At 40.5% G+C, this 9,589-nt stretch overlaps 1 pseudogene; it reads right to left on the bottom strand.

Annotated features, from left to right (window-relative positions):
- Nucleotides 1–2,305: 2,305 nt before the first annotated feature.
- LOC115149637 (unconventional myosin-VIIa-like) overlaps nt 2,306–9,589 on the bottom strand; it is an 81,151-nt pseudogene continuing 73,867 nt past the window's right edge.

Here is a 9,589-nt window from a genome sequence, read left to right as displayed (position 1 = left end):
GCTAAATGAATATCCACTATACAGAATGGCACACAATGTAAATAAGGGCTCTATTCAATCAGATCTCCTTTAGCCGACATCTGCATAGCGGTTGTTTTGGCGGTGTTGAAGGTGAAACTGCATTAGAACTGTCAAATCCACAAGCGGCTCTTGGCATTATACCTAATGTGGACATTGCTGTTGGCTGCACGGATTCGCATGAACAGAAATCCCATGCAGCCTTGTTTACAAGGTCTAACACTGGAACGTGAGATGTAATCTGCACCTCCATTAGGATGATAGAAATCCTCATTTTCTTCAATGATTTAAAAAATGGAGCGTAATAATTTCTATACAGCCTACACTTTCTCGTTTTGAACTTCTAATGCGAGTGGGGTGGGTGTGACTTCGTGACAAATGTCGCAAGAGCAGTTGCTCACCGATTTGAAGGCTCCAATGCAGTTCCACCTCCAACACCGCTAAAACATCTGCTCTGCGGGAGTCTGCTATCGCTGATTAAGACTTGATCTGATTGAATCTAGGCCCAATATTACTTTTAAAAGGTAGACTAAGCAATATGTTTCACCATACATAGTGGGGTGACCAGTGGCGTAGCACATTTTCACCCGCAAGGTGGGCCCCCCCATCCCCCCCAAAATTAATAATGTTGTTTTAGGATTTTTGCCATGGGGCAGAGAGAAAAATTAGCAATTTTAAAGCTAACCTCAAGCTATTTTACACATTTTGCCATGAGGCTGAGAGAAAATGTTGCTGTTTTAGATCTCAGGGATTCTTGAAAGTTTTCCCCCCACAGATATTTGTCTTAATATTAACACAATTTGAAATATATATTTTGATAGAACAATGTATCAGCTATCACACCAAGTAAAGGAACTACTACCTAATTTTTTTCTTCTTCATATAATGCAGCTAACTGGATTTTGTCAACTCCGTCAGACACCATTAAAGGCATTTTTTTATTTGTTATTATAGTCCAACAAGTGTTTATAGGCCTTGATTGTTTAATTCTAACATTAGATTATTAAATATGTAATAAAACTCTCCAAACTAGCACAGCAAATACTTCAACAGTTTAAACGTGTTGCAAAACAGTGATTAAAATACTTTCAGAATATTGACAAAATAATCGACCTTAGCATCAGTGGCGGCGTTGACAAGCCACTGGTGGAGTTCACAACAGATATTCAAAACTGACATATTTTTGCCTCTAAAAACAAAAGTTCAATACAAATATTTGTAAAATATGGAAAAGGATTCATTTCAAAATCCCCCCAAAAAACATAACTTTGCAGACCATGAGTGGTCTTGTTGCACTACATGTAATGAAGACAAGAATAAGGGGACCTTATGGTGAGGTTAACCCTGCTCATTCCTGATTAATTTAGGAAATCTGACGGAGTTAACCAAATCTCCGGACACATCTTTTAGTAATCACAGTTTTGAAAGAAATATTCTTTAACATTACAGAGGGCTATTGCAAGAAACTACATAAGAAAATGTATCAGTTAATATCAATTATTGCCTGTTTTTAGAATTGTAAATCGTTTTTGGGAGTTTTTGAAATTGGGATCCTTTGCTCCGGACAAGGGCATTTCCAGGCATGTAAACACGGAAATGAATAGTATTGAAATGATTTAGAAAATTCCAAAACAAATCTTTTCCTTAGGTAATTTGGCTCAAATAATGCAACAAAATCAATTGTTTCAAATATATATATATTTTTTAAGTTTCCCTGCCGGGCAAGGACAGTCAGCAATCCCTGAGATAATTTCCTGCTATTCTACACATTTTGCCATGAGGCTGAGAAAGAATTTTGCAATTTGAAAGCTACACTGAACAAAAATACAAATGCGACTTGTAAAGTGTTAGTCCCATAAATCCCAGATATTTACCACACACAAAAAGCTTATTTCTGTCTGTAATAAAGCCCTTTTGTGGGAAAACTCATTCTGATTGGCTGGGCCTGGCTCTCCAGTGGGTGGGCCTGGCTGCCAAATGGGTGGGCCTATGCCCTCCCAGGCCCACCAATGGATGTACACCTGCCCAGTCATGTGAAATCCATAGATTAGGGCCTAATTCATTCATTTCAATTGACTGATTTCCTACTTCCGTATGAACTGTAACTCAGGAAAAGCTTTGAAATTGTTACATGTTGCATTAACATTTTTGTTCAGTATAATTCAAAAAATGTTTTTCATGGCTTATGATGTGTGCGCGGGGGTGTGTGCGATGCCTGTGGGGGTGACATCCTGCTTACAGACATAAACAATAACATAACTTTAATATGCCAAAACTGGCACATTTCTATATGTATATGATACTGTATTTTGTCATTTACCGGAGTTCACCTTTAATACTTAAAAATCATTGATTGCTCCACAATTTTAAAAAGCCAAGTCATATGAAACAGAATTTATTTACAGAATAAATTTGCTTCAATAATTAATTAGGCAAACAGCTAAATATGTGCTCGTTAGAAATATCACATGATTAAATAATGTTAACTTTCCACTGAAGGTTTTTACAGTGATGTGGTATACACACTGTATGCAAAGTCCTAGAGACAGCTAATGTCCAGAGGTCAATCTGACTGTACTCAAATGTACTTCATCAGTACATGAAATGTACTAATAACACTGATTACTGTAGGTCTGAATAGATATTGAAAGAAACTATTTAGCCTGCCTATGACAATAAAGGAAAATGTTGAATTAAACTCTAAACCAAAATAGAATAGCGATTACACATGAGATATATAGTATGGACAAGCCTTAGTTGTATAGGTAAATATAAACCAACATCTGACAATCAGTCAAAACATTGTCATGGCCAAAACATCAATCAAAAATGTCAATCGTCACAATTCCCACTGACAATACAAAAAGAGAATTCTAGTCGCAATGCCGCTATCGTGCCTCCATCCCCTTAACCAACGATCCATGTACATTTCCTTAACACAAGTGCGTGGAGATGCATTATATTCATCCAATGTCTCAGACATTGCATTCAGACGATGTAGCAACATTGTGCCTGTAGTCCTGAGATGAGCAGTATCAGTAGAATAGACTCATAGACCAGAGATTCTCAACTTCCCAATCTCTTTCATCCACAATGTTTGGGAGAAAATCAGTCAAGTGAATCTGTGTGTGTGTGTGTGTGTGTGTGTGTGTGTGTGTGTGTGTGTGTGTGTGTGTGTGTGTGTGTGTGTGTGTGTGTGATTGATTTGACATGTTATGGCGGAAGGGTTGTATGTATCCCTCTGTTTTAATGAGACAGTGTAATAGATTTGAAAGCCCTCGAAGCCTACTACGCTCAACAGCGGGATCAATCACTTTACAGTTCACTTGATGTTTCCACGGGAACCGCGCTGTTTGGTCATGGTGGTCAGCATCTGGCTGATGTAAGAGGTCAGGAGGTCGTCCATCTTGTAGCCCTGTGGTCACAGACAAACCAGGTCAAAAGGTACATTCATGTTTTTCCATATTTCATAGTAGCCTATGAATCAGACCTGTGTTGAGATAGGTGTATGTGTAAAATACTTTTGCATGCACTTGATTGAGCTTGCCTGGCGCAATGGAGCCAACAGAATAGTCTCAAAAGTGAAAACCCGGTCAACTGTCACTCCAAGCCGGCCTTATCAAACACTCAGCATTTAAACCCAGGTCTTCTGCGCATTCATTATTTCAAAGTTCCACAAAGCTACAGATCCTCCGATGTATACCATAAAAATACTTTTCTATCTGCATATCGGCCAATTTCAGGCTAAGACAGTTACTATGATTTTTGGCCACATGACACCTACAGTCTAGTCAAGTGTGATTTAAATGAAACCCTATTTTTCACTTCAGCATGTTGAGAAGACTTTGGTTAATAGACGGGTTGGTTGTTTAGCAACAAAGCCGATGCATGTGCAACTATAGGGCAAACCGATGGGGTTGGCTTTGATTGCTGAATACATCTAAACAACATTTTGTCTCTAATCTTTGTTGAAAACATAAATAAAGTTGCTCAATGAGTACAATGTCTTTCAAATACATCGTTACAGTTGTTGGTTATCTAGCTAGGAAATTTTGCCATATTAGCATAGATGTCATATCAGTCAAAACACCTCAAAACAAGACGGTATCAAGAACAAAATCAAACGAGCTAAAACAAGCCACCAGCTGGCAGTTTCTTGTCATTGTTGCTCGGTATCTGACCATCCAGAACCACAATAACACACAGCCTTCTTCCCCTTTGAGGCGTGCACATCGTTTCACGACATTGTAATCTAACCTGTCTATACAGTGCATTCGGAAAGTATTCAGACCCCTTGGCTTTTTCCACATTTTGTTACGTTACAGCCTTATTCTAAAATTATATATTTTTTTTATAATAATCCTCATCAATCTACACACAATACCCCATAATGACAAAGAAGAAATAGGTTTTCAGAAATGTTTGAAAAAGTATTACAAGTAAAAAATGGAAATATTACGTTTTCATAAGTATTCAGACCCTATACTCAGTACTTAGTTGAAGAACCTTTGGCAGCGATTATAGCATCGAGTCGTCTTGGGAAGGACGCTACAAGCTTGGCACACCTGTATTTGGGGAGTTTCTCTCATTCTTCTCTGCAGATACTCTCAAGCTCTGTCAGGTTGGGCAGGGAGAGTCACTGCACAGCTATTTTCAGGTCTCTCCAGAGATGTCGATCGGGTTCAAGTCCGGGCTCTGGCTGGACCAATCAAAGACATTCAGAGACTTGTCCCGAAGCCACTCCTGCGTTGTCTTGGCTGTGTGCTTAGGGTCGATGTCCTGTTGGAATGTGAAACTTTGCCCCAGTCTGAGGTCCTGAGCGCTCTGGAGCAGGTTTTCATCAAGGATCTCTAATTTGCTCCATTCAATCTTCCCCTCGATCCTGACTAGTCTCCCAGTCCCTGCCGCTGAAAAACATCTCCACAGCATGATGCTGCCACCACCATGCTTCACTGTAGGGATGGTGCCAGGTTTCCTCCAGATGTGACACTTGGTATTAAGGCCAAAGAGTTCAATCTTGGTTTCATCAGACCAGAGAATCTTGTTTCTCATGGTCAGAGTCCTTTAGATGTCTTTTGGCAAATTCCAAGAAGGCTGTCTTGTGCCTTTTACTAAAGAGTGGCTTAAGTCTGGCCACTCTACCATAAAGGGCTGATTGGTAGAGTGCTGCAGAGATGGTTGTCCTTCTAGAAGGTTCTCCTATCTCCACAGAGGAACTCTGTCAGAGTGATCATCAGGTTCTTGGTCACCTCCCTGACCAAGGCCCTTCTCCCCCGATTGCTCAATTTGGCTGGGCGGCCAGCTCTAGGAAGAGTCTTGGTGGTTCCAAACTTCTTCCATATCAGAATGATGGAGGCCACTGTGTTCTTGGAGACCTTCAATGCTGCAGACATTTTTTGGTATCCTTCCCCAGAGCTGTGCCTCGACACAATCCTGTCTCAGAGCTCTAAGGACAATTCCTTCGGCCTCATGGCTTTGTTTTTGCAATGTCAACTGTGAGATCTTATAAAGACAGGTGTGTGCCTTTCCAAATCATGTCCAATCAATTGAATTTACCACAGGTGGACAAGTTGTAAAAACATCTTAAGGATGATCAATGGAAACAGGATGCACCTGAGCTAAATTTTGAGTCTGGATACGTAAATAAGGTATTTCTGTTTTTATTTATTTTTAAAATCTTTTTCACTTTGTCATTATGGGTTATTGTGTGTAGATTGATGAGGGAAAAAAATAATGTTATACATTTTAGAATAAGGCTGTAACATAAACTGTGGACAAAGTCAAGGGGTCTGAATACTTTCCGAAGGCACTGTTTGTGTAGAGGAATCTAAAATAGGATATCCCTAAATACTGTATACCAACACTGCCTGAGAGCCATTGACATCTCATGTCATGTCATATTGTGAGTGTTGAAATGTCCAGTAGCTCACCAGTGAGGTCTCACACAGCAGCTTGGTGCCTCGGACCATGTTGCCGATGGTGATGTGGAAGTAGGTGTTTCTACTCCAGTTGGAGATCCTAGTGAACGGGTGAGTCGTTAAGATGTCCTGTTCAGGTGGGAATTGGAGAAGTCCGTCCGTCCGTCAGTCACCTTTGACTTGGGGTCGATCAGGCTGACACCACGTTTGTTTATTGCTATCAAGAGGGTCTCTGGGAAGTTTGGATCAGTGGTTTGCTGTTGAATAGGAGAACATCCGTTAAGTTGTAAGTGGTATCTTACAAATCTATAACAAACATCTTGAGTTTGTGAACTATTTTTTATTAATCATATAAATAAATACTGTGATTGAGGCAGACAATAGGTAAATGTACTGTATACACTGACAAAGATAATACATAAATAAAACAACAATACATCAAAAGAAAGTAGCAAGGAATTCACAGCAACTCTCTGAGCAGGTCAATAACAATAGTCCAAGACCTGAGATTGAGTTGAGTGTTCTGACCATTGATCAAGACAAGTTATTTGAACATTGGAACAAAAACTTCCTAAAGTACCCAACAGCACTCTCAAATGCACACGGTAACTCTAAAGCACTAAAGAATAACCCCACAAACAAAGATCATTCTGCCCCGGATCTGCACAATAACATGAATTCATACAGAAATCCATACAGCATTCCTATATAAATCTTTACCTTGACTTCAAAGAAGGCCGAGCCAAATGTAGGCCAGTTGAGGATGACTTTGAGGAATGATAGCTTGGCCTCCTCTCGAGTCTTCCCCGACTGCTTGTTGAACAACGCCACTATAGAGTGTGAGACAGACAAACAAGCAGCAGAGTGTGTGACCAAATATGATTGAAACCCTGGTTTCTTATGCACTACAAGCCTGTGTTAGCCCACTAACCAAAAGCTTAGGCATTTATTTGAGAAGCTAGAGCAAGTCTTTAGGTCTCAGGCAAGGTTACTCTTCACGCAAGCATAGTTCACTGAACTATAGTACCTATGCTAAATTAGCACAAAATCCTTGCGCAGACAATTTAATTAGCATGATGTTTATATATTTTTGATGACACAATGACTAGGACCATGGCCCCATTCAAAAAATATTTTTGGGGGGCAAGCTTGTCGCAAGTTTGTGGCAAATTTGCTGCAAACTAAATAGTGCAAACTAATAGGTTCCTTCTTGACAATGCAACAAAAATAAGAAATAATACAAGATAAGAATATGAACATAAAGTAAATGTCTCAGTAGAATAGAATCAACATTTTAGCATAAGTATAGTACAGAAAGGCACAATTATAGTCCAATATTTACATGTGTTTTGGGGAAGGGGGGATTGGGGGGCTGAGGACACACCCCTGGGGGGTCCCTGTGTTAAGAGTCAATGTGGAGGATGTGTTGTTGCCAATACTCACAGCCTGTGATCTGCCCGTCAGGAAGTCCAGGATCCAGTTGCAGAGGGTGGTGTCCAGACCCAGGGCTCTGAGCTTGGTGTCGAGCTTGGAAGGAACAAAATTGTTGAATGCTGAACTGTAGTCAATGAACAGCGTTCTCACATAGGTGTTCCTCTTGTCCAGATGTGTTATTGGCTGTGTGAATAGCGATGGAAATGGCATCTTCTGTGGATCTGTTAGAGCAGTAGGCAAATTGGAGTGGGTCCAGTGTGCCTGGCATGCTGGCCTTGATGTGGGTCATGGCCAGCCTATCGAAGCACTATTTGATGACTGGGGTGAGTGTGACGGGGCGATATTAATTTTGGTATGTCACCTTGTTTTTCTTGGACACTGGGACGATGGTGGTCTCCTTGAAGCAGGTGGGGACTACAGCCTGGGACAGGGACAGGTTGAAGATGTCCAAGAAGACGCCCGCCAGCTGGTCAGCAGACACTGAGGACGAGGCCAGGAATGCCATCTGGGCTGGCAGCTTCATGACTATTCACTCTTTTTAGAGTTTTCCTCACGTCAGCCTCGGAGTGTGAAAGCACCTGGTCCGGAGCAGCGAGTCTTCCCCGATGGCTCGGTATTGTCTGCCTCGAAACGAGCATAGAATGTATTTAGCTCGTCTGGGAGCTATAAATGGTGCCAGAAGTTTGCAAATGTTTGCCACTAGTGGTGAATCTGCCACAATAATAATACTTATTGCCACTAGTGGCAAACAGTTCACCAGACCCCAGCAAAAGTCTGATTTTTTTCTCTCACTACTTTCATTTATCTGCATGCCCAGCCCTTATATTTCGCCTCACAATTAAGTGTTTTACCATTTTCTTTTCAGGACAACCAGGGCTAAAAGGAGAACACAAAAAAATAGTCTGTCAAGCCAAAACCTTATAAAAAAGAATTCAGTAAATACAGAAATTGTTTGCTCAGCGGGAAATGAATATCCAACTAGTTAGTGACAACCGTGTAGAGTTTGTGACAGCAACAATGTGACAGCAACAAAAGCTTAGAGTATTATAGACACTATGTCCTGTGATTTTCTATGTAGAACTCCTTACCTTCTATCTACTCATGTGTGGCTTATGAGCATCACAGAGCAAAACAGCATTACATGTTCGTGAGAGTCTCAGCATTTCATCGACGAGCTCAAACCATTCAGACTTTACAGACGTTTTTGTGAGAAGATCCCTCCCCGGACCCCTTCATGATCCACCCTCAAACACCACTCTACCTCAGACACACAATGTTTAAAAGGGGTTAGAAGTCCAAAACGAGTTAAACATCCTAAGGTCAACATCCCTATGGTGTTCATATTTCTCTCATGTAAATGTCGTAACTACATAAAAATATTTAAAAAAATATTTTATTTAGCATTCTGATGATTTCATGTTGTATTGGATTTATTTTTATCTATTAAGAAAATGAATACATGTTGTTTTGTGTATTTTCAAACTGTTGTATGTTTAGTTCTCTGTGAGAATCAAATTCATTTAAAATGATGTGATTTGGTTATGTAGATAAAACATTTCAATGTTTTTAATATATAAAGTAACCAAAACCTTGATCTAATTTCCATAATCAGTAGAATGTTCACCACAAGTCTCCTAGAATTGTTTGCCAGAAGTTCACAAGTCACCGCAAATTTGTCATAATAGTTTGCTACAAAACCAATTTGCATGTGGAAATTTGAGCTTGCTGCAGATTTGCAGAAAATTGGCCAAATATTTGCCACAGCTGTTTGCCAGAAGCGGTAAGGGTATTCACAAAGAATGGGACCTACATTCAGGGTCCCCCTCTTATTCTTTATGACCTAAAATGCAAAACTGATCCTAGATCAGCACTCGTATAGTTTCTCTCGGTCAGGTCACGCGGTCCAGATAAACTAGTCCTACAAGAATTATGATTTTACAACTCACCCCTTTCCAGACGTCAGGCGAGAGGTGTCTGGTCTGGTCCTGAGGGATCAGCTCCTTCAGCATCTTGGGAATGTTGTGAAACTGGGATTTGTCCTCCTCGAACTTCACCCTGTAGATCAGCGCTCCCAGCTGGAAAACCTCTTCCCGGGAACACTTGTGGTAACTACGGAGATATTTGGGAAGCTCCTGAAAAGAGAGCAGCGAGTAGGGTCAATACACTTAAACAAATATGCAGACAGTCAAGCACATGACCACACACACAAGAATGCTCTC

Source organism: Salmo trutta, chromosome 15, assembly GCF_901001165.1.
Source record: "Salmo trutta chromosome 15, fSalTru1.1, whole genome shotgun sequence".
NCBI lineage: Eukaryota > Metazoa > Chordata > Actinopteri > Salmoniformes > Salmonidae > Salmo > Salmo trutta.
This window is presented reverse-complemented; position numbering and strand designations above follow the sequence as displayed.